The sequence below is a fragment of the Schistocerca nitens genome, chromosome 9 (assembly GCF_023898315.1).
Source record: "Schistocerca nitens isolate TAMUIC-IGC-003100 chromosome 9, iqSchNite1.1, whole genome shotgun sequence".
NCBI lineage: Eukaryota > Metazoa > Arthropoda > Insecta > Orthoptera > Acrididae > Schistocerca > Schistocerca nitens.
Genome location: NC_064622.1, coordinates 58,199,399 through 58,225,815, shown reverse-complemented (window position 1 = coordinate 58,225,815; position 26,417 = coordinate 58,199,399). Strand labels below are relative to the sequence as shown.

Below are 26,417 nucleotides of genomic sequence, written 5' to 3'. Positions count from 1 at the left end.
TCGTATAAAGGGAAACGGACAGAGGTGTCGATTCTTTCGTGGACTACGGAGGGGGAGGAGTGGTTAAACTGAAGCTCATCTGGGATTTTAAAAGATTCTCACAGGTAGAAATTCAAAGTAGTTAGCTTACGTTAGGTATTCAAGACCAGAATTTAAAAAAGGTTTCCGTTATATAGGGTCGTTTAGAGGGATCTGGGCTCTTGGGAAGTCTCGACACCTTTATGAACCGCGTCTGTGGCGGAAAGAAGTGGTACTGCAGACCACACGGTATTTCACTACTTGTGGTTTACGGAACAGGAAAAGCAGACTAATGTAAATAAATTATACACAACTGCAACCAGTCACTTTTTTCATTAATAATGCTTTATTACATTAACCGGTTTTCGAACCCTTTCAGGTTCATCTTCAGATGATTTCGGGAGAATCCGGGAAGCTACATCATTATTGGTAGTAGCATAATGCTGGGTGCTGGTTCTATGGCAGAAAGATGGGTCACACTTTAATGTAACGCCATGACTATAGATTATCTGTCGATATGGGTGTGAATTTAGTTTTTACTTACTGCGACAGTATAGGCGGCTTTTTTCGTATCTGTCTGCATCCATTTTGAAGTCCAGAACACTTTCACACAAACTATATTAGTTCACACTTTAACAGTGACACTTCACCAGCATCCAGCATGCGCTTTACAACTGTTGCTTATAACAAAGATCTTGACAGAGAGATATGGCATAAGCCTACTTTGTACAGAGATGAAATTTGTTGTTCTTTACATGTGTCGATATAAGGGCAAGTTTTTTCATCAGAATGGTGATAACATGAGAGCACTAGAGAAACTAATAATAAATTACTACAAGAATAAATTTTGGTGATCTGTTATGTTATTTCTATTTGTATGTTACAGGCAGTTTTTTTTAAACATGAACAAAATTCTTTAGCTGTTGACTAATTTTATTCTAATATTAGAGTGATCTGGGATATTGGTAAAGGCAGCTTATGTTTGTTCCAGCTAGAATTAATATGTATAAAGTACTGATTTATGTTAGCAATGGAGGGCTTTAACATTTAGCGATATGGTACATGTCTTATTCTGTGGTAGTATATTACATTGACACCAGTGTGGTTAGGATGTAAGGAGAGGCGGGGAGGGGGGTCGTTGGGAGGGGGGGGGGGGGTTGGGGAGCTGGTGTATGTTTTATTGGGTGGTTACTTGTTTTGAACTAGTAGATCTTCAAAGTTCTGAAGGAAAAATTTGTTTCTCAGTTCAGTTTGATCATTAAGTAGGCAGTCAGGTGCTGTATTTGTGTAGACAAATATTTCAATTTCTTCAAGAAGGTCAAGTATTGTGCCTTTGTTGGCAAAATGTAGTATTCGGAGATTCTGTTCTATGTTGTTTGCAGAATGATTGTGTTGGGCAAGATGTGAGGCAAAGCTGGACTTGTTCAGGTTGTTAAGACGGAGTGCATCCATGTGTTCTTTATATCTTGTTGTGAAGCTTCTACCAGTTTGTCCAATGTAGAAGCTTGGACATGAGTTGCAAGTGAGCTTGTACACACCTGACTTTTGATATTTTTGTATAGTGGTTTTGGTGGTGTGTATGATTTGATTTTGTACTTTGTTGGTGGTGAAGAAACTTATTTTTATGTTGTATGTCTTGAAGAGGTTGGCAATTTGGTGAGAAATCTTCCCTAGGAAAGGCAGGCTAACAAATGTGGTTTTCTTGTTTGTGGGTGGTTGTTCAGCAGTTGGTTGATTTAGTTTTGCTGTATGGATTAGTTTATCTATTATTGCAGGGTTGTACCCATTGGTGGAGGCAATTGATTTAATAATTTCTGGTTCTTTTTGTCTTTCATTTGTGTCCATTGGGATTTTCAGCATGCGATTAACCATTGTTCTGAAGAATGCTTTTTTATGTTGGTCTGGATGGCAAGAGGATTTGTGTATGGTAACAATGGTGGTTGTTGGCTTTCTGAAAATTTGAAATTTATGCTTCTGATTTTTATTTGAGATTGTTAGATCAAGATAGTTAATGCCTTCTGGTGTTTCATGTTCTACTGTGAATTGGATTTTATTGTGTATTTTATTAAGTTCTTTGGCTAGATTATTTATTTCTTCTGTTGCTCCATTGAACAGAATGAGTGTGTCATCAACATAGCGTTTGTAATAAAGCAGCTTATCTTTTAGTTGTGTTTGGGACCTGAAAAAGTTGTTTTCAAGGTTATTGATATATATGTCTGCTATCAAGCCTGCAAGACTACTACCCATTGCCAGTCCGTCTTCCTGAATGTAAAACTTGTTGTTGAACAGGAAGTAGTTGTGTGACAATATGAGTTCCAGGATCTCTATGAGTTCATAGATTTCAGCTCTCCCCATTGTCCCATGTTTCAGTAAGTTATTTCTTATTAAACTAATTGTTTCCTTGACGGGTATGTTTGTATATAGGTTTACTATGTCAAGAGATGCAAATTTAGCTGTGACTGGGATGGGGATATCTTTTATACTATTGATGAGCTCATAACTGTTTTTAATGGAGTAGTTATTTTCAAATACATATGCCTTGCGGATAATATCATTAAGTTTTTTGGTGATTTTATAGCTTGGGCTATTGATAGAGTTCACAATGGGACGCATCGGACATTCTGGTTTGTGGATCTTAGGCTGTGATCTCAGTTTTGGTGCTGAAGGGTTCATCACTATACAGTGCTTTGCTTCTAATGGTGTCAACAAGAAGTTGCAGTTTTTAAGTAACTTTTTAATTTTATCATGGAATTTGGGAGTAGGGTCATATGCTATTTCCTTTATATTATTATTTTTGAAGAATTCACAAGTTTTGCTAATATAGTCTGATTCATACATGACAACAGCTGTGTTACCTTTGTCTGCTCTGACAATGAGGGCATTTTGAACTGAAAGTTTCTTATTTATGTCACATAATATCTTATGTTCAGTATTCATCTTATTGTACATTTTGTTCTGGTGAATGTTTCTCATAATGATGTTGTTTGCCTTATGAGCTACAGCATTTTGTTCATTGTGTTTTAGTTTAGCTGCTGTACATGCAATTTTTGTGTTAACTATGAGGTCTTTAATGTTGCTTTTATTTAGTGAGGGGGCAATGTTGTGCTTAAGGCCTTTGTTTAACAGCTTTAATTCATTACTACTGAAGCATATTTCTGTAGTATTTATCACTTTATCAAAAAACTTATGTTCTGTTTCAGAAGAGATACTGGGGGACTTCACTGCATTCTTTGAAATTGGAGCATTTATCTTTTTCTCGTGTCTATGTGAGATGATAATACGTTCTTTGTTTACATATATATTGACATAGTCTAGGAAGACCATGAAGACATGAGCAACAAGTTTATGGCTAAGTTCTAAGTGCATATTATACAGCTTTGAATTGAGCAGATCTTTCTTTTTGTAAAGAGACCTGATTTCAGTTTTTAACCAAATAATTTCACATCGTGCTTTTGCTATCTTGGCTGACATACTTTGACTCGTTATTTTCATTCTGATATAATTTGGAGTCACGTTTTCTGAGAGACATTTTTTGTTAAATCTTATTGCAAGGATTGTTTTCGTTAGTTTAAGTTTACATTGCCGAAATTCGCGCATTGTTCTAATTACCTGGCGTGGTATCAACAGATTATGCTTATCCATTACGGATATTTTAGAACCGTGACTGTATATTAATGTAAATAAATTATACACAACTGCAACCAGTCACTTTTTTCATTAATAATGCTTTATTACATTAACCGGTTTTCGAACCCTTTCAGGTTCATCTTCAGATGATTTCGGGAGAATCCTGGAAGCTACATCATTATTGGTAGTAGCATAATGCTGGGTGCTGGTTCTATGGCAGAAAGATGGGTCACACTTTAATGTAACGCCATGACTATAGCATTATTAATGAAAAAAGTGACTGGTTGCAGTCGTGTATAATTTATTTACATTAATATACAGTCACGGTTCTAAAATATCCGTAATGGATAAGCATAATCTAAAGCAGACTAAGTCTAATACGAATCGTGACGCATGAGTTACTTAATACTGCTGAGATAAATATAGCCTCTACAGGCGGGACTGTAATATTTCGTAAGTAATTTATAACAATTTAAGACCTCTGTGCATGGTATTCCCGGATCGAAGAGTTCTTCTCTTTGGAGGTTAATAGTTAAAGGAACTATCACTGCAACTGGGAAATGTTTGACATCTGTTGGTAGACCTTTTTGTTTCGGACTGTTGTCATTCGGGAAGATTGCAGTGCGTGTGCGATTCCCCTTAACTTTATATCTTCTCTCATTTCAGGTTGAAGATACCACTTAAATATGAGAATAACGATGTGCTTGGGCAGAGGACTGCAGAAGACCTGGTCACAATAATAAAACACATTAAACAAACTGATATCATAGCTGCGAAAGGATTCAACATCCGAAAAACATTCTGCTTTCTAGACGCATCACAGGAGCTTCAGTGAACAGCCACAACTCTCGACAATGGCCATATTTCGCTGTTAGATTGAAGGCTTTCCTTTGACCTCTAGGCCCGTCGACCTAATGGAGCTGGTATTTAAGTCCGCTACCAAGTACATTTGTCGGTCATATCGGGGAACTGCAATGGATACCGCTCGCACATTACGTTTGGAGACGAAAGGTCTCTTCAAGTTGCCATTACTGTACAGCCGAACTTGTCCCCCATGTCTATGAGAGAGAAGAACAAGAAAAAAAGGTGAAAACACTACATGAAGAACTCAAAATCGTTGTCATGTCACTTCGAATAGTTCTAAGCTCTTTGAACTATCAGATCTTTAAGTATGAATATAAATTCAGTGGAGCGTGTAAAACAGCAATTTAATGGTACATTACGTTTCTATTTATCAACTGGTTGCTTCCTTAATTTGTTAGTTTATGGAGAAGCTTAACGCTGAGTGATACAGTTCTCAATGTCTTTGTTTTCGTAAAAACAAAAACGTGCCAATATTAGCCGTAAAAATATCTCTGTTTTCATGATCTGTACATAAAGTAACCATTATTTAATTTTGCCTCGTGTTGCTGAATTTTGACTTATTCGTATGTGCGTATGTGCCATTCTCCAAAACTACTTGAAATAAACTAAAATAAACAATACTGACACTACTGTGCGAAATTCGATGGCTTAATTTGTTCAGATAAATCTCGTGAACCTCGTTGGAAAATACAAAAAAACGGTTCACGTGTGGTCTGCATATGATGCGGAAATGATATTTCTCATGTGATGACTGTGAAAGTGTTCTAAACCATAGATTTCATATGAACACTCACATTCACCTAGTTGAGGGAGAAACTGACATTTGTAGGTATAACAGAACGAAACATACATCCGTAATATAATAACTATTATTTCTTTTGCCAACAACTAAAATAACTAAAACAACGTGTCTAGCAATAACCTTTCACATAAAAGCTGGTATTTTAGAAATCACAAAGTAAAGTTCTTTTTTTATTGTAAAAACTCGAGACATTCTCAACGATTATACTGAATTTTAAGGAATAACGAACTGAGACAATCAGTGGTGTTTCTTATAGAAAAATAAATTTAAGTAATCAAGTATCAGAAGCAAGTCATTTGCGCAACATTATAACAAACTGAGAAAGGGATAGAAACAAAGTCTGAGTGCCAGACTAGAAATCTAAAGGTGTCGGGTTCGATCCTTAGTAGATCCTAGAATTCTATCTTTTACGATAGACACTGGTGTATTTATGTGAAGAGTGCATAATTGGGATACAGTTTAGAGCATAAGATAAACGGCGTGTTCTCGAGCAATCGGATGTGTTGCTGTTGTATTCATCATTATGAAAACAGGTTTGATGTAGCTCCCCAGTCCAGTTTATCTTACGAAAGTGCTTTCACATTATCATAACACACAAATACACCTTACATCCGTTTTGCTTACTGTATTCAAACCATACTCTTCCTCTACAATTTTTATCCCCTTACCAACCCCAGCACCTTGAGGCATGAAGGAAATGTCGGATTGGTAACGAAAGAAACGGTGTGGAGTAAAAACTGTGGGAGGGAGACCAATACTAGAATGCAGTAAGTGGGTCCAAGAGGATGTATTAGGGAGACCGGAAAGTAATGTCGTTTCTACACATGTCGATACTTATTTGTCATTTATCAGCTCACTGTGTACTTCAAAGTCGCGCCAGAGACAGTTTTAAAGCTGGAGTGACTTGTTTACTCGCAAATATTTTTTTTTCAGTTTACGGTAAAGCGGACAGCCAAGTACCAAAAGAGGTTCATATCCGGCATCGACTGCGTTTTGCCTTTCGCAAAGTTACTAACGCAACAGTTGCTAACAAAAACATTCGCAATACTTGTCCAAGTGCATTAGTCGTTCAGAATGTCAAACGTGGTTTTGTATGTTCAGGTCCGGTGGATTTGATCTTTCCGACTCCTATCGATCAGGAAAGCAAATCCATGTCGAGGAACTGGCAAGCACTCTTAACCGGCCTTAATCGACCATCCAAGAACATTTGCAACACGTTGGTAAAGACGAACAGCGGCAACCGATCCACCACGTGCAACTTATTGCTTCAGCGGTACAATACAGAAGCCGTGTCTGATCGCTTGATCACTGGATATGAAAAATCGGTCCTCTATGATAATCCACAACGCAAAAAGCAGTGTCTCTCTCCTAATGAATCACCACGAAGTACAGCTAAGCCACGATTACACGTCAAAAAGGCGCTTTTGTATGTTTGGTGGAGTATTCCCCAGGTCGTTGATTTTGAAGTGCTGAAACCTGGACAAACTGTTAATTCAGACCTTTACTGTGAACAACTGGATGGAGTAAATCAATCTTTAATTTCTATGTTGTAGTACCAGTGTTCGTAAGAATAATGATGCCATGTGGCGACTACAGCCGTTATGAAATACGTGAAATGTATTCGCCGTTACGAATACGATAAAGGAATGACGACAAGGAAAATTTGTACCTGACCGGAACTCGAACCTGAATTTCTCGCTTCACGTGAGCGACCGCCGTAACCGGTTTGGCTGTCCGTGCAAAACTCACGGCCAGACCCAAACTTCCATGTTTTGTCGTTGCTGCGTCACAGCCTGTACTCGTACAGATATTGCGTAACACTCGTACAAGGGAGGACACTTTTAATTGAAAGTCGATGCCTAATATAGGCAGATGAATACGATGTTGCAGTGCCTCAGTTGTTGAGAAGAAAGATGCATTGCTCCTTCAGACAAGCATGCCGTGAGTCGCGCACGGCTAGCCCAAGCGATTAAGGCGACCGCTAGCAAAAAACGGAAAATTCGATTTCGAGTCCCGGTCCAGCATAAATTTTAATTGCCGTCTCATTCCCGTATAGAGTTGATGGTTATTCGTATTCGCAACTGCGAATACATTTCGTGCAATCTTTAACTGAAAATTGCCCAACAACAGTCAACAGAAAAGGCGTTATTTTTCAACACGACAATGCAAGACAGCACTGCGGGAGACAAATCCTAGAAATGATGAATTAGCGTGGGACCCGCCATACTCGCCCGATGCTGCACCATCGGATTTCCATTTATTTCGATCGCTTTCCAAGTGGCAAAAACTGTGAAAAATTGGGATGACGTCCAAAATGCCTTCTCCATAAATTTTTTGCTCCAAAACCCATTGACTTATATCAGTGTGGCTTTACAAATTTGCATGTTGTTGTTGTTGTGGTCTTCAGTCCTGAGACTGGTTTGATGCAGCTCTCCATGCCACTCTATCCTGTGCAAGCTTCTTCATCTCCCAGTACCTACTGCAGCCTACATCCTTCTGAATCTGCTTAGTGTACTCATCTGTTGGCCTCCCTCTACGATTTTTACCCTCCACGCTGCCCTCCAATGCTAAATTTGTGATCCCTTGATGCCTCAGAACATGTCCTACCAACCGGTCCCTTCTTCTAGTCAAGTTGTGCCACAAACTCCTCTTCTCCCCAATTCTATTCAATACCTCCTCATTAGTTATGTGATCTACCCATCTAATCTTCAGCATTCTTCTGTAGCACCTGATTTCGAAAGCTTCTATTCTCTTCTTGTCTAAAGTAGTTATCATCCATGTTTCATTTCCATACATGGCTACACTCCATACAAATACTTTCAGAAACGACTTCCTGACACTTAAATCTATACTCGATGTTACCAAATTTCTCTTCTTCAGAAACGCTTTCCTCGCCATTGCCAGTCTACATTTTATATCCTCTCTACTTCGACCATCATCAGTTATTTTGCTCCCCAAATAGCAAAACTCCTGTACTACTTTAAGTGTCTCATTTCCTAATCTAATTCCCTCAGCATCACCCGACTTAAATCGACTACATTCCATTATCCTCGTTTTGCTTTTGTTGATGTTCATCTTATACCCTCCTTTCAAGACACTGTCTATTCTGTTCAACTGATCTTCCAAGTCCTTTGCATACCAGATGGAAAAAGGTCGTTAATGAAGGTGATTAGGTCATTTATTAAAAATAAAAACATGTTAACAATTCATCGTTTGAATGTAATGAAAAAAAAAATACATTTCTTTCCGGTCTTCCTAATATTGAGTTGGTGCATAAGTTCGTAGCGGTTTTTCATACATTTAATAAAAACAACACATACATATTACGGAAACTGAGGTCATCAATATAACATGTTCTCCTTCACTATTTACTACAGTCTGCCAACCCTGGGGTAGCTTTTCGATTCGGTGACTAGAAATCACGTGGTTCTGAGGCGAAGAACTCGTCGAGGCACATTTTCGTACGGAAAGGAAGTTCTTTGGTAGTTGTTCGACAGGCAGTGGAAAAGGTGAAAATCTGAGGGCGCAAGGTCACTTGAATAGGGTGGGTGGGGAATGAATTCCCAACCTAAATCCCGTATAGTGCTTTTTGTCAGTTTCTCAGAATGTGTGCGGGCGTTATCGTCGAATAGCATCACTTCAGTCTCCCCGGTCGTTGTTGTAGCAAGTCGTTTCAGCTGTTGACAATAAATGTCAGTAGTGATGGTTACAGCTCGGGGGAGCAATTGGTAGTACACCACACCGTCACTGTTCCACCAGGATGGGGTGCTGGCAGAATTGAAGCTATGAGGACGGATCGTGAGTCGTGTTGGATAGCTCAGTTGGTAGAGCACTTGCTCGCGAAAGGCAAAGGTTCCGAGTTCCAGTCTCGCTCCGGCACATAGTTTTAATCTGCCAGGAAGTTTCATAAGTTGCATAACATCATCTTTTGTAACATATTGTGCATACGTAGGAAAAGAAATCCACTACTGTACAGCTACACTACTGATGACAAACAGCTGGAGACAACGTCTGCCGTAAAATATCTAGGCCTAACTATCCAGAGCAACTTTAAGTGGAATGACCATATGAAACAGATAGTGGGAAAAGCAGACACCAGACTCAGATTCATCGGAAGAATCTTAAGGAAATGTAACTCATCCACGAAAGAAGTGGCTTATAAGGTGCTTGCTCGCCAGATTCTTGAGTACTGTTGATCTATCTTGGATCCCTGTCTGGTACGACTGATAGAGGAAATAGAGTAGATCCAACGAAGAGCGGCGCGTTTCGTCACGGGGTCGTTTATCTGGCGAGAGAGCGTTACGGACATGCTAAACAAAACTCCACTGGCAGACGTTACAAGAGAGGCTTTGTGCAGCACGGAGAGATTTACTATTGAAATTTCGGGACAGCACTTTTCAGGAGGAGTCAGACAACATATTACTTCCCCCGACATGCATCTCGCGTAATGACCACCAGGAGAAAATTCGAGAAATTAGAGCCAGTACAGAGGCTTACCGAAAATCATTCTTCCCGCGCAGTATTCGCGAGTGGAACAGGGTTGGAGGGATCAGATAGTGATACCGAAAGAACCCTCGACCACACGCCATTAGGTGGCTTGCGGAATAGAATGTATCTGTAGATGTGCAGAGATCTTTTTATGGAGAACTGCTGCTTTGTTTTGGCTCAACCAACCTTTCTTTTCCTTTTGTTAGACTAAAGATATCATTTCTCCTAACAGTGCTGGACAGGAATGGTCGGTGCTGTTTACGAGCCGATTGATGATGAGCAAGCAGGGATGTACATATAGCTACCCTCCGATTTTTGTGATTTTGGATTAGAGCATGCCGTGACCATACACGAGTCAACTTTTGAACCTTCCCCATTGCATGCATGTCTCATGGTGGTAGAATGATCACAGTTCATTTGCCAGCTCTCTGGTGAATTGACGTGGATCGTAATGTATTAACGCGTTTAAACTATCTCATTTTTAAACCTCGAAGGTCTACCTGAACGTGGAGAGTCGTTCATGTCAAAACAATCCTTCTTAAAAAGAGAAAACCATTTTCCTGTCCAATAGTATTATCCCCACACACGGCTCAAATGTCCGAGCGAGGTGGCCCATTGGTTAGCATACTGGACTTGCATTCGGGAGGACGACGGTTCAATCTCGCCTCCGGCCATCCTGATTTAGGTTTTCCGTGATTTCCCTAGATCGCTTCAGGCGATTGCTGGGATGGTCCATTTGAAAGGGCACGGCCGACTTCCTTCCCTAGCCCGATGAGACCGATGACCTCGCTGTTTGGTCTCTTGCCCCAAATCACCCCAACCCAACGGCGCAAATGTCTCTGGCTGATTCCGCTTCTATCACCCCTCTACTGAACTAACCAGAAGAATGTGTAGGAAATGTTCCGATTTTTCAACTTGGCTCTCCATTTTCTAGCGTCCAGATCTCCACTCACTACCTCCGAATGACAATACGTGAACTCAAATACTAACCGTGAGCTACAAATAAAATAGCCAACAAACAAAACAAAAACATTACGAACTTTTAAACCAACATAATATCACTTTAAGACAATATGAGGTTCGTTTATCTGATCTTCCACGATCTTGGCCATCTCTAACAGGATCACAATGTCGTCTCCAATTTCAAAGTCTTAACTGACTCTCCCAGAAATGTACTTCCTTTCCGGAATTTCTTCTTAGTTTCCTTTGCTGCTTACTGAGTGTTCAGATTGAGCTACACAAGCGATGGGCTGCAATCGAGACTCGCTCTGATTTACGGCCTTCCTCTCGTGCAAGTTGCTTCTTACATCTGCAGTACACTGAGCAGATAGGAAAGGAATCTTGGATAAGTGATTAGAGTCCAGGGAGAAAATGGTTCAAATGACTCTGAGCACTATGGGTCTTAACATCTGAGGTCATCAGTCACCTAGAACTACTTAAACCTAACTAACCTAAGGACATAACACATATATGCCTGAGGGGATTCGAACCTGCGACCGTGGTACTCGTGCGGTTCCGGACTGAAGCGCCTAGAACCGCTCGGCCACCGTGGCCGGCGTCCAGGGAGAAGAAGCAAAAAGAAAGTACCTTTGCCAATGGCACTGTCAATCCGTCGGAGACGGAATAGACCTGGCATTAACAGCTGAATGGAAGGGATAGCGTCTTGAAAAGCAATTATAAAATTATCATTAACGAAATTAAGAGAAAAGTAACTGAGTGAAGCCCCATTAAAATATGCTTTGGTGAGGTAATAATGTTACTAAATCAGACGCTAAAAGCCGCAAATAAGGTTTTTCATATTTTGGGCAGCAAAAAAGTGCCGAGGGATAAAGCGGAGAGGATATAAAATGCAGAGCTGCAACAGCGAAAAAAGTGTTCCTGAAAAAGGGAAATTTGTTAATACTGGTAAACATGAGGACAGCGGAGCGGTCTAAGGCGCTGCAGTCATCGACTGTGCGGCTGGTCCCGGCGGAGGTTCGAGTCCTCCCTTGGGAATGGATGTGTGTGTTTGTCCTTAGGATAATTTAGGTTAAGTAGTGAGTAAGCTTAGGGACTGATGACCTTAGCAGTTAAGTCCCATAAGATTTCACACACATTTGAACATTTAAACATGAGTAAGTCTTTTATGAAGGTGCTAGTCGTGAGTGTAGCGTTGAACGGAAGTGAAACTAAACTGTAAACGTTGCGGATAAGGAGAAGAAAATTGAATACGGTGCTACAGATTAAAGCTGAAGATTAGATGAGAAGATAGAGTAACTAATGAGGGAGCACTGCACAGAGGGAAAAGAATCTGTTGAGACAACTTGGAAAAAAAATGAGTAAAAAAGTAAATAAACTGACCACGAGAGGGGATCGGTTGGTAGCACACATCCTGAGACACGAATAAATCGTCAGTTTGGTAATGAAGGAAATTGCGCGAGGTAAAAGTTGTAGAGGGAGACCAATGCAGCAGTACAACAAGTAGGACAAAGTGGCTGCAGTCTGCAGTAGTTATGTAGAGATGAAGAGGATTACACTGGGTACAATAGAGTGGAGACCTGCCTCAAACCAGTCTTCACACCAGAGACCACAACGGGAATGGTCTGGTAATTGTGCTCCTTGTCGATTTATCCCCGATGACTTCAAAACCGTTAGAATTTACGTGGGTAACGGTGGAGCATGGTAAGGGCCATCCCTGAGCAAGCCGATATCGACAGGGGATCTCAAGTTGATTCCATATTTCTAGATTTCCGGAAAGCTTTTGACACCGTTCCTCACAAGCGACTTCTAATCAAGCTGCGGGCCTATGGGGTATCGTCTCAGTTGTGCGACTGGATTCGTGATTTCCTGTCAGGAAGGTCGCAGTTCGTAGTAATAGACGGCTAATCATCGAGTAAAACTGAAGTGTATCAGGTGTTCCCCAGGGATGCGTCCTGGGACCTCTGTTGTTCCTGATCTATATAAATGACCTGGGTGACAATCTGAGCAGCTCTCTTAGGTTGTTCGCAGATGATGCTGTAATTTACCGTCTAGTAAGGTCATCCGAAGACCAGTATCAGTTGCAAAGCGATTTAGAAAAGATTGCTATATGGTGTGGCAGGTGGCAGTTGACGCTAAATAGCGAAAAGTGTGAGGTGATCCACATGAGTTCCAAAGAAATCCGTTGGAATTCGATTACTCGGTAAATAGTACAATTCTCAAGGCTGTAAATTAAACTAAATACCTGGGTGTTAAAATTACGAACAACTTGAGTTGGAAAGACCACATGGATAATATTGTGGGGAAGGCGAGCCAAAGGTTGCGTTTCATTGGCAGGATGCAACAAGTCTACTAAAGAGACAGCTTACCCTACACTCGTTCGTCCTCTGTTAGAATATTGCTGCGCGGTGTGGGATCCGTACCAGGTGGGATTGACGGAGGACATCGAAAGGGTGCAAAAAAGGGCAGCTCGTTTTGTATTATCATTTAATAGGGGAGAGAGTGTGGCAGATATGATACGCGAGTTGGGATGGAAGTCATTAAAGCAAAGACGTTTTTCGTCGCGGCGAGATCTATTTACGAAATTTCAGTCACCAACTTTCTCTTCCGAATGCGAAAATATTTTGTTGAGCCCAACCTACATAGGTAGGAATGATCATCAAAATAAAATAGGAGAAATCAGAGCTCGAACAGAAAGGCTTAGGTGTTCGTTTTTCCCGCGCGCTGTTCGGAAGTGGAGTGGTAGAGAGATAGCATGATTGTGGTTCGATGAACCCTCTGCCAAGCACTTAAATGTGACTTGCAGAGTAATCGTGTAGATGTAGATGTAGAAGCACAGAGGTGTGCTAAGCGCCCGTGGCCATTGCCCGCAGCGCAGCCGCCGCCGTACCGTACCTGCAGGAGGTCTCCGCTGTGCTGGTAGGTGGGAGCCCGTCGCGCGCGGCTCTGGTCAGCGGCGTCGAATGCACTGAGCGCTGACTAGCGAGGCGAGAGCCGCGCGCCGGTATTTACACGGCCCCCACCTGCCGGGCCGCGAAGCCACAGGGGGGCGTACCTGCTCCGCCCCCACCGCGGCCCGCTGCACGATCCGGTGGCATTCGCTCACTTAGCCAGACGAGGAATAATACTGGCGAGATCAGGCAGACTCTTACGTAACGCTCACAGCATCCACCTTGCGTCGATCAGGGAAATCCCCCAAAAATTATACGTGGTGCGGCGCTTAACTTCCGTTGTTTTGCTACTGACAGGTGCTTGGCAGAGTTCAAATGGTTCTGAGCACTATGGGACTTAACAGCTGTGGTCATCAGTCCCCTAGAACTTAGAACTACTTAAACCTAACTAACCTAAGGTCACCACACAACACCCAGTCATCGCGAGGCAGAGAAAATCCCTGACCCGCCGGGAATCGAACCCGGGAACCCGGGCGCGGGAAGCGAGAACGCTACCGCACGACCACGAGCTGCGGACGCTTGGCAGAGTGCCCGTAGAATCGCTTTCAGACTGAACTCGGCAAAAAAATGTCGTGGAATACCTCCTACACCGTTTAGGAACTTGCCCGGCGTGGGGCAGCAACTCGACCTGGCCGTGACTCAAAAAGTCGCCGGAATTTTCCTGCAGAAATATTGAGCCATCCTGTTTCTACAGCCGTGAATTGCGGAAGTGTTAGCGGAGCAGGTTTTTGTGCACGAACTGACGTCTCGATTATGTCCCACAAGTGTTCGATGGGATTCATGTCAGGCGATCTGAGTTGCCAACTCATTCGTTCGAATTGTCCAGAATGTTCTTCAAACAAATCGCCAACAATTACGTCACGGTGACACGTGGAATTGTCATGGGAACACGAGGACCACGAATGGCTGCAAATTGTCTCCAAAGAGCCGAACATGACCATTGTGCGGATGCACACATATTCCCCGAACTCTTACGCGACTTGGTAAGAATGTCTTCCACGAGTAATAAGTGCGTTGGGGTGGGACACTACGAATGTAGTTTGTGGACATACAAGGTGAGAATGTGGGTCTCGCGGGAGGCGTGCGCGAGATAGTCCCTGCAGTCGCACTATCCACCGTGCCCTCGGTGGCTCAGATGGAGAGAGCGTCTGCCATATAAGCAGGAGATCCCGGTTTCGAGTCCCGGTGGGGGCACACATTTTCACCTGTCCCCGTTGATATCTATCAACGCCTGTCAACAGGTGAAGGTATTAATCCTAGAGCGCCCAAGCCTTTTTTTCTAACTTGGATGCCTAAGGGGAGGGGGGGGGGGTGTTCGGCGAGCCCACAGGTAGTAAATAAGTGTACTGACGAAACATTACAACTTTCAAAATGGTTTATGTATTTTAATTAAGGCATCGGTTTATAAATGATGTTAATTGTTACAAATATTGGATTTAGTGAATAAAAAATTGACATATTACAATACAAAATAAAGATGTGTTCATATACAATAGACTACTCTGAGTCCTCAACTTCAAGGCAAGAGACACACTTCACAATTTTTTCTGAATGTGTGTTACACACATGTTTATGACACTGTCCACAATACTGTTTTGATTTACTTAGAATTTTGTACTTCTGCTTCTTTGTTTTAGCTTTTCTTACACAAACATGGCACCGACCTTTCCCTGCAGGAGGCTGACGTGCTTCTGTTGTCACCTCTTTGATTTTCTTTTGTAGAATAGTCTCCATTGTTTGACCAATTTGGTTAGATAACCCTCTTGCATTGGCACTTCTTTCTTCTACCTGCAATTTCACTAGTTCCATCCCAGCTTGCAGAAGATAAAGTTTCCGATTGTTGTGTTTCTTTTCATTCCATCTTGGATGTTGCTGGATGAATATGGTGGTTGCATTGATAGCACAAATGTCGATGAGAAAGTAAAATAGAGATAGAGGTCACCTCTCTGTTCCCCTCTTGAAGATGTACATACGCGCCATTTGATCAATGGTATCAATTCCACCTTTAGTGGAATTATAATATGCATTTATCTCGGTTTTATTCTTCTCTCCTCCAACAGTGCCTTTATCTTGGTGCATTGTTGACAACATCAGTAAGTTCTTACTTGGTTTCTTCTTTGCTGTGTAGGACACCAAAGTTACTGGAGGCCTACGTGTTGGGAACTGCACTAACTCACTGCAAGTTTACAAGATAAATAACAGCTGACTGACATCAACAATCACTTCCTCTGAAAGTAAACCGATTGTTGTGAATATCAAGAATACCAAGCAACAAGAAACTACCTTGCATTGTTGTAGAGATGAGAAATACGAAATCCTACTAAGGGAAATTTTCTATAGCATGGAATCCTGAGGGGAGGGGGGGGGGGCTATTGGACCCATAATAAGTTTATTTTTTTTTCTTTCAAAGCAGGAATTTTCTATAAAATGTATTGACACTAACGTTTTATAAAATAGCCAACAAACAATAACTCAAGGGGAATATGTAGTATGAAAGTTACTTGGGCAAAAGCAGGGGACATAAAAAAATTGTGTGTTCAACGAACCCCCCCCCCCCCTTAGGCGTCCTAGGGTTAATATAATTCTAATGACGATTTCATGTTAATGATCAGTTCAGTTGGACAAGAGGACAAACTCCATTCCATGTAAACACAGCCCACCAGTTGGACGATGCGTTGTCGATGGGTCAATGGCTACGTGGGGTCTGGCCACACTCGAAGCCTGCCGTCAGCTCTAACCAACTGAAATCTGGGCTCATCTCGCCAGGCCACGGTTTTCCTGTTGTCTAGGGTAGACCGGTAGGGATACGAGTCCATCAGAGGCGCTGCAGGCGATGTCGCGCTTTTAGCAGAGGCACTCGCGTAGGTCGTCTGCTGCCATAGCCCAGTAACGACAAATTTCGAGGCACCGTCGTAACGAATACGGTCGTCTTACTGATTTCTGCAGCTATTTCACGCAGTGTTGTTTGTCTGCTAGCACTGACAACTGCATGCAAACGCCGCTCATGTCGGTCATTAAGTGGAGGCCATTGACCACTGCGTTGACCGAGGTGAGAGGTGGTGCCTGAAATCTGGTAGTCTCTCACACTCTTGACACTGTGGATCTCGGAATATGAAACCAGACGGCTGTTATAACAGTTGAGGGGCATGAAATGGAAGCAGGGCTTCAAAAGGGAGCGAGATAGGGTTGTAGGTTATCCCCAATGTTATTCAGTCTGTACACTGAGCAAGCAGTAAAGGAAATCAAAGAAAAATTTGCAGCAGGAATTTAGCTTCAGGAAGAAAAATTAAAACGATGTTTTGCCGATGACATTGTAATTCCATTAGAAACAGCTAAAGGTTTGGAAGAGCAATTGAACGGGATCGAGAGTGTCTTGAAAGAAGGATATAAAGTGAACATCAACGACAGCAAAACAAAACTAATGGAATGTAGTTAAATTTCTCAGATGAGGCTGAGGGAATTAGATTAGGAAACGAGACACTGAAAGTAGTAGATGGGTTTTGCTATTTGGACAGCAAAATAACTGATGATGGCCGAAGGGGAGAGGATAAAATGAAGACTGTCAATGGCAAGAAAAGCGTTTCTGAAGAAGAGTGATTTGTTAACATCGAAAGTTAGGAAGTTTTCTTTGAACTTATTTGTGTGGGATGAAGCCATGTTTGGAAGTAAACATGGACGAAAAAAAATTCAGACAACAAGAGAATAGAAGCTATTGAATTACGGTGCTGCAGAATAATGCTGAAGATTAGATGGGTGGATCACGTAACTAATGAGAAGGTGTTGAAGAGAATTGGGGAGATAAAAACGCCTTCAACAGCTAATGTTGATGTGTAAATGAAGAGAGATTTTTGTAATAGTGTTCCCAATGTTATTCCAGTAAGAAGTAGCTTGTCCACAACAGAGCTTTATTTGTTGAGAGAGACGTTTCTGATTCTTTTATGTGGAAGGATTGTTGTATGCCGGCCGCTGTGACCGAGCAGTTCTAGGCGCTTCAGTCCGGAACCGGCCTACTGCTGCCGTCGCAGGTTCAAATCCAGTCCTCGTGATGACTGGTGTTGTGTGATGTCCTTAGGTTAGTTAGGTTTAAGTAGTTCTAAGTTCTAGGGGACTGATGACCATAGATGTTAAGTCCCATAGTGCTCAGAGCCATTTGAACCAATCGAATCCAGCCTCGGGCATGGATGTGTGTGATGTCCTTAGGTTAGTTAGGTTTAAGTAGTTCTAAGTCTAGCGGACTGATGACCTCAGATGTCAAGTCCCATGGTGCTTAGAGCCATTTGAACCACTTTTGATTGTTGTGTGTTTGCATTGAGGTTTTAGGGAAGACTCAGTTGCTTTGTTTGATGGTGAAATGGGGGCCAGAGAGTTCGAATTGGTGCGTTATTACAGTAATGCCCAACTCAGCCTATAGATTGTCGAATATTTCGTGGTATGAAGAAACAATAAAAATAACAAAGAACAGAATTAGTTTTCACTTGAAAGTGCTAGTTCGAGTTTCCACAACGGTATTTGACAATTTCAGAGGGGAATGTAAAGCTAGATAGACGCCGAAAGCCGCGAATGGTGATCTCTGGTACACCAAAGAAAATTTTAAACTGATAACGGATAAAGGGGCAGTGGTAGTGAATTATTTATTATTAAAACGGAAACACGAAATCAGAATCGTTGACAACACTGTGGAACTCAGTTTCAGTTGGTTTACTCTTGAAAAGGCAATAAATTATGACCTGAATTGCAACATAAAATTCAGATTTTGAACATTTTATTTTGTTAGTTCGAGGTAATACTGCTTGTAAGGCAACAGAATAAAAAAACCGATCACTTACCTGAAAGAGAATGACTATAAGAAAGTTACTGATTCGTTAAAGCCAAAGGAAGACATAGGTGTTTTACGTATTGATAACAGCTAATTACAGACTTTTATTTAACTCTGGTGTTTAAAGGAAACAGGGACATATTGTCCATATTACATAAAATGCATTGTCTTTCGCCTGTATACAACAGAGTGTCCACCTCCACAGCTCAGCGATCAGCGTACCTGACAGTGATGGAGAGGATTCCGGTTAAACTCCCTGCCATTTTCTTTGATCGGACCGCTGAAGTGTACCCATCCTCCATCCTCGTCACGCTGAGTGACGCACTTACAGTAACGGTCGGGATCGAGAGAGTACTTGCTGTCTCTCCCCCCCCCCCCCCCCCCCGCCTCCCACCATACCGTATCCAAACGGCGACGTGTGACTAACACATCAGAACGACACGGTGGCCGGCAGCAGCCACTCTAGACTCTAGCACACCGCAGGTGATGAAAAATGGATATGTTTTGAGAATCCTAACCGTCGTAAATCATGAGTGAGTCCAGGAAAACAATCGATATCCACTGCAATACCAAATCGCTTTGGAGAGAAAACAATGATCTGTGTTTGGTGGTATCAGAAGGGTGTCATCTATTACGAGCTCTAAGCCCTGGTGAAACCGACACCACTGATCGATACCAACAGCAAGTGATCGAGCATTACATGAAAAACGACCGGACTATGGGAAAAGGCAACGCAAAGTCATATTGCTCCGTGATAATGCCCCATCACACACAGCAAAACAGGTCAGGGGAACGATCGAGGTGTCCACTCGGGAAATACTATGGCATGAAGACTATTCTCCAGACTTGATGCCGATTATCATTTATTTGCATCACTGGACACGCTATCGCTGAACTGCATTTCAATTCGTATGAAAACGAACGAAAATGGTTCGCTTCAAGAGAAGAACTATTTTTTTGGCCTGGCATTCATAGCCTGCCGGAGAGGTGAAAGAAATGTGTTAATAGCAATGGTGATTATTCTGAAGAAAATACTGTTTACCAGCTTCAAACAACAGACGATTAGTTATTGCAACCAAATTCCGGTTTCGTACTTCCGCAGCTGGTATTCTGTTTAAATTTGACGTCAGTCTGAGCAGTGGTTCTCTTACTAAAGAGTTTTGAAAATCGAACTTTAATTATGTACACCCTTTGTAAACAGCTTCTCGTTTTACCTTATGAGGCTGACAGGATCTCGTTCTAAGCCCTCCGTTCAAATCAAATGGCTCAGAGCACTATGGGACTTAACTTCTGAGGTCATCAGGCCCCTAGAACTTAGAACTACTTAAACCTAACTAACCTAAGGACATCACACACATCCATGCCCGAGGCAGGATTCGAACCTTCGACCGTAGCGGTCGCGCGGTTCCAGACTGTAGCGCCTAGAACCGCTCGGCCACCCCGGCCGGCTTAGCCCTCCGTACCTCCACCGGAAGTGCAGCCAGGGTCACCGAAGGTGTTAGGTATTAGAAAGTGATTCACAATGTACACAAGTTCCGTTTAATTACAAGTTGGAAATGCCGTGTGGCTTGGGCCTCCCGTCAGGTAGACCGTTCACCTGGTGCAAGTTCTTCGAGTTGACGCCACTTCGCGACTTGCGTGTCGATGGGGATGAAATGATGATGTGAAGAACAACACAACACTGAATCCCTGAGCGGAGAAAATCTTCGACCCAACCTGGAATCGAATCCGGGCCGTTAGGTGTGACATTTCGTCGCACTGACCACTCAGCTACCAGGGGCGGACTATTACAAGTTGAATGTTAGGTTTTAGCCAGAAAATTTCTAGGAACCGTATGTTTGTAAAATAAAAGTGCCTCACGAGTCGAAGGTCTTCTTGCTTATAAATGAAACCTCGCAGCTAGACAGTGTCAGGTGGTGCAGTTATGTAAACGAATGCAATAGAGTTTTACGCAATAACCAAGTCCAGTTTCGTGCATGTTTGATTCCCAATAGGACCAGTTCTCTGCAGCCAAACAGCAATTGAACGGGTTTTGTTTCTTCAGCCGCTAGTTTTCCAAGGATTACTGCACTGCTTCTGCTGTTAAGTCTGTCCTTTGCCGGCCGGGGTGGCCGAGCGGTTTTGGCGCTACAGTCTGGAACCGCACGACCGCAACCTTCGCAGGTTCGAATCCTGCCTCGGGCATGGATGTGCGTGACGTCCTTACGTCAGTTAGATTTAATTAGTTGTAAGTTTTAGGGGACTGATGATCTTAGAAGTTAAGTCCCATAGTGCTCAGAGTCATTTGAACCACCTGTCCTTTGATTGAGATCCACTGAGGCGGTAAAAGTCGTGCGGTATCTCCTAATTCGAGTCGGACCTCCATTTGTCCAGCATAGTGCGGCAACTCGACGTGGAATGACTGAACAAGTCGCCGGAAGTACCCTGCAAAAATAATGAGCTGAGCTGCCCCTATAGCCGTCCACAATTCCGAAGGTATTGCCGGTGCATGTTTTTGTGGACAAACTGAGCTATCAATTACGTCCCATAAATGTCCGATGGGATCCATGTCGGGCGATCTGGATGGCCAAATCATTCACCCAAATTGTCCAAAGTGTTCTGTCATGGCGCAGTGTCAACCATAAAAATTCCATCCTTGTTTGGAAACATGACGTCAATGAATGGCTGCAAATGATCTCCAAGTAGCCGACATAACCATTTCCAGTCAATGATCGGTTTCGTTGGACAAGAGGATCCCGTGTATTCCATGAAAACATTATGGAGCTGCCACCAGGTTGTACAGTGCCTTGTTCACAGCTTGGTCCACAGCTTCGTGGGGTCTGCGCCATGCTCTAACCCCGCCAACAGCTCTTACCAAATGAAGTCGGACCCATATGACCAGGCCAAGGTTTTCCATTCGTCTAGGGTCCAACCGTCATGGTCACGAGCCGAGGAGAGGCGCTGCAGGCGAAGTCGTGCTGTTGGCAAAGGCAGTCTCGTTAGCGTCTGCTGCCGTAGCCGGACTGACCTAGCAGACACATTCGTTGTACGTCCCACAGTGATTTCCAACGTTATTTCACGCAGTGTTGCTTGTCTGTTAGCACTGACAGCACAACGTAAACGTCGCAGCTCTCGGTCGTTAAGTGAAGACTGTTAGACACTGCGCTGTCGGCGGTGAGACACAGTGCATGAAATGTGGTATTCTCGGCGCACTCTTGACACTGTGCCTCGCGGCATATGGAATTTCCTAACGATTTACGAAATGGAATATTCCATGCATCCCTCTCCAAGGACCAAAGCCTGTTAATCCCCGTCGTGCGGTCATAATCACGTCGGAAAGACTTTCGCAGGACTCACCTGAGTACAAATGACGGCTTCGCCAATGCACTCCCCTTTTATACCTCTTGTACGCGACACTACTGCCGCCTGTGTTTGTGCATATCGCTGTCCTACGACTTTCGTCGCCCTGTGTACACCGTTCAGAAGACCTCTCAGTTGGCGGCTTGGAGGCTTCTTCCGTTTTGTTAGCTTTACAACAGAAATAATTTTCAGCAAGTTTGTTAGGAACACGTAAGAATCTAAAGATGGAGGTTTGCCTAATATTTTAATACGTACTGTAGAACTTTGAATTCATGATATCAAACCCACAGCTTTTACGTGACTTTAGAAATTCAAAATACCGGGTGATCAAAAAGTCAGTATAAATTTGAAAACTGAATAAATCACAGAATAATGTAGATAGAGAGGTACAAATTGGCACACATGCTTGGAATGCCATGGTTTTTTTAGAAGCAAAAAAATATACAAACGTTCAAAATATGTCCGACAGATGGCGCTTCATCTGATCAGAACAGCAATAATTATCATAACAAAGTAAGATAAAGCAAAGATTATGTTCTTTACAGGAAATGCTCAATATGTCCACCTTCATTCCTCAACAATAGCTGTAGTCGAGGAATAATGTTGTGATCAGCACTGTAAAGCATGTCCGGAGTTATGGTGAGGCATTGGCGTCTTTCAGCATCCCTAGAGATGTCGGTCGATCACGATACACTTGCGACTTCAGATAACCCCAACGCTAACAATCGCACGGACTGAGGTCTGGGGACCTGGGAGGCCAAGTATGACGAAAGTGGCGGCTGAGCACACGATCATCACCAAACGACGCGCGCAAGAGATCTTTCACGCGTCTAGCAATGTGAAGTGGAGCGCCATCCTGCATAAACATCGTACGTTCTAGCAGGTGTTTATCAGCCAGGCAGGGAATGATGCGACTCTGTAACATATAGGCGTACCTCTCACCCGTCACGGTAGCAGTTTTGCTGTCCAGCGCCATCTGTCAGACATTTTTTGAACTTTGTTTTTTTTTTTGGTTCTAATAAAACCCCATGTCATTCCAAGCATGTGTGTCAATTTTTACCTCTCTATCTACATTATTCCGTGGTTTATTAAGTTTTCAAATTTATACTGACTTTTTGATCACCCTGTATTTTTTGCATTCTATGAATTATCCTCACACGTTCTATCTCTTCTGGACTATCCGTTTCAGTCGATCGATAATTTGCTGTCGGTTTGATGAGCACATCATAGAGCTGGCGCTGTTTATGGCGAAACTTAATTTCTTAGACCACCGAAATCTCAACCGGGCATTTTGCGACTGAAACAGTAGCCACAGTCAACCACAATACACGTCTAGTATTCATGAACACCTAATGTAAGTATGCTGTTTAGGTTTTCATGTTTGTAACGTCACGTAGCGCTCTGTATGAAAATAACTGGCTGTGCTGTGTGCAGTCTGTGGCTGGTTGACATCGTTGAAATATTCGCTATTGTAGTGTTGGGCAGCTAGACGTGAATAGCGTGTAGCGTTCCGTAGTTGGAGGTGAGCCGCCAGCAGTGGTGGATGTGGGGAGAGAGATGTCAGAATTTTGAGAGCGGACGATCTGGACGTGTGTCCGTCAGAAAAAGGGAGAAATTTGTAAGACTGGATGTCATGAACTGATATATATGTCATGACTTTTGAACACTATTAAGGTAAATACATTGTTTGTTCTCCATAAAAATCTTACATTTGCCAACTGTGCCTGTCAGTAGTTAGTGCCTTCAGTAGTTAGAATCTTTTATTTAGCTGGCAGTATTGGCGCCCGCTGTATTGCAGTAGTTTGATTAACGAAGATTTTTGTGGGGTAAGTGAATCATGAAAGGTATAGGTTACTGTTAGTCAGGGCCATTCTTTTGTAGGGATTATTGAAAGTCAGACTGCGTTGCGCTAAAAATATTGTGTGTCGGTTTAGTGATGATCAGAATAAGTAAAGAGAGAAATGTCTGAGTACGTTCACTTTTGCTCAGCTGTTTGAAAATCAAATAACGTAGAGGTTTACCAGCGCAGTAATTCATAATTTTTCTAAGGGGACGTTTCATAATCAGCCACAATACACGTCTTGTATTCATGAACAGGTGGGAACGACTTATTGATATTGTGGTAATATAACTGAACACAGAATCTGCCTGATGCTGACTAATACATTCGACGCCGTTTTTAAATGTTGAATGTGCTCAGTGTTTATATTACATAAATTTTGTGTGCTGTTAACCTTTTATGACGTTTTCTCCTCGCTAATCTATAAGGGAGTCTTGAAATCGGAGGTTCAGACATCAAATAAACGTGTTACGACCATTCTGCGACGCCTATAGACACATCCCAACAATAAAATTTTTAACCATACCACTCTGTACCCGTGTTCTAGGGGTAGCGTCTTTGACTAGTAATTAAAACGTCCTCGGTCCCAGGTTCGAAACGTTCCACCGCTGAAATTGTGATTAATAATGAGCACTGGCTGCCGAAGATTTCCGGCATCAAAAGTCACACTCATTCTGGCAACGGCCTTGACAAAGAGAGTGGGGGAGTGGACAAAGGTCCAGGCCATTCTCTTGTTCTTGAGGTGGGAAACTACCCCTAAAGGCAGAAGAATCACCAATGATCAACTATGTGGGTATGCAGAAGGCACTGGAAAATACTGCATTAAAGACACGTAACGTGTATCCACAGGACATGTGGCCTGTAACTGAAAAAGTGTCATGATGATCTCTCCATTGGCAAAAAGGTTCCGGAATAGGCCCCCTTTCAGATCTCCGGGAGGGGACTCCCAAAGCGGAGGTGACCATGAGAAAAGGATTGAATAACCAACGAAAGGATAACGTTCTACGAGTCGGGGCGTGGAATGTAAGAAGCTTGGCCATGCTAGGGAAGCCAGAAAATCTGAAAAGGGAAATGCAAAGGTTCGATCTAGATACAGTAGGGGCCAGTGAAGTGAAATGGAGAGAAGACAAGGATTTCTCGTCCGATGAATATAGGGTAATATCAACAGCAGCAGAAAACGACATAACGTGGGGAGGATTCGTTGTGAATAGCGAGGTAGGGCAGAGAGCGAGTTACTGTGACCAGTTCAGTGATAGGGTGGTTCTTATCAGAATCGGCAGCGAACCAACACCGAAAACCATAGTTCGGTACACATGTCGACATCGCAAGCTGAAAATGAAGAGAGAGAGAAAGTACACGAGGATATTGAATGGGTAATACAGTACGTAAAGGGAGATGAAAATCTAATAGCCATGGGGGACTGGAACGCAGTTGTAGGGGAAGGAGTAGAAGAAAAGGTTACAGAATAATATGGGCTTGGGAGAAGGAATGGAAGAGGAGAAAGACTAACTGGTTTCAGCTAGCAACAGTGAACACGCTGTTCAAGAACCACAAGAGGAGGACGTATACTTGCAAAAGGCCGGGTAATACATCGAGATTTCAGCTAGATTACATCAGGGTCAGACTGAGTTTCCGAAACCAGATACTGGATTGTAAGGCGTACTCAGATCACAATGTACTAGTGATGAAGAGTAAGCTGACGTTTAAGAGATTAGTCAGGAAGAATCGATAGGAAAACAAGTGGGATACGGATGTACTAAGGAGTGACGAGATAAACTTGAAGTTCTCTAAGGCTATAGATATAGCAATAAGGAATAGTTCAGTAGTTAGTACAGCTGAAGAGGAATAGACATCCGTAAAACGGGCAATCACCGAAGTTGGAAGAAAAACTTACGTATAAAGAAGGTAATTGCGAAGAAACCATGGGTAACAGGAGATGTACTTCAGTTGAAGGATGTAAGAAGAAAGTACGAAAATGTTCAGGGAAATTCACGAATAAGTGTAGGGAAGCTAAGACGAAATGGCTGCATTAAAAATGTGCAGAAATTGAAAAGAAAGGACTGACTCAGCATGTAGGAAAGTCAAAACGACCTTCGGTGAAATTAAAAGCAAATGTAGTAATATTAGGAATGCGACTAGGATTTCAATGTTAAATGCAGAGGAGAGAGCTGATAGGTGGAAAGCGTACATATAAGTCCTCTCTGAGGTGGAAGATTTGTCTGATGTTATAGAAGAAGAAACAGGAGTCGATTTAGAAGAGATACAGGATCCAGTTTTAGAACAGTAATTTAAAAATGGTTCAAATGGCTCTGAGCACTATGGGACTTAACATCTGTGGTCATCAGTCCCCTAGAACTTAGAACTACTTAAACCTAACTAACCTAAGGACATCACACACATCCATGCCCGAGACAGGATTCGAACCTGCGACCGTAGCAGTCGCGCGGTTCCGGACTGAGCGCCTAGTACCGCTAGACCACCGCGGCCGGCAGTAATTTAAAAGTGCTTTGGAGAATTTAAGATCAAATAAGGCAGAACGGATGGATAACATTTCATCAAACTTTCTGAAAATGTGGCAACAAAACGACTATTTTCGTTGGTGTGTAGAATGTATGAGTCAGGCGACATACCATCCGACTTTCGGAAAAATATGTTCCAGGCAATTCCGAAGACTGCAAGAGCCGACACGTGCGAGAATTATCGCGTAATCAGCAT

At 42.6% G+C, this 26,417-nt stretch overlaps 1 protein-coding gene across 4 annotated transcripts in view; it reads right to left on the bottom strand.

The window, feature by feature from the left end:
- LOC126203282 (fatty acyl-CoA reductase wat-like) overlaps positions 1-13,729 on the bottom strand; it is a 236,390-nt gene extending 222,661 nt beyond the window's left edge. For 2 of the 4 annotated variants that reach the window (XM_049937540.1, XM_049937537.1), the window contains exon 1: positions 13,652-13,727. The gene's annotated coding sequence lies outside the window, so the exon portion shown is untranslated. Of the gene's footprint in view, positions 1-13,651 lie in introns of all 4 variants that reach the window. The other 2 variants (XM_049937539.1, XM_049937538.1) reach the window with 2 other exon arrangements.
- Between the last annotated feature and the right edge of the window lie 12,688 nt (positions 13,730-26,417).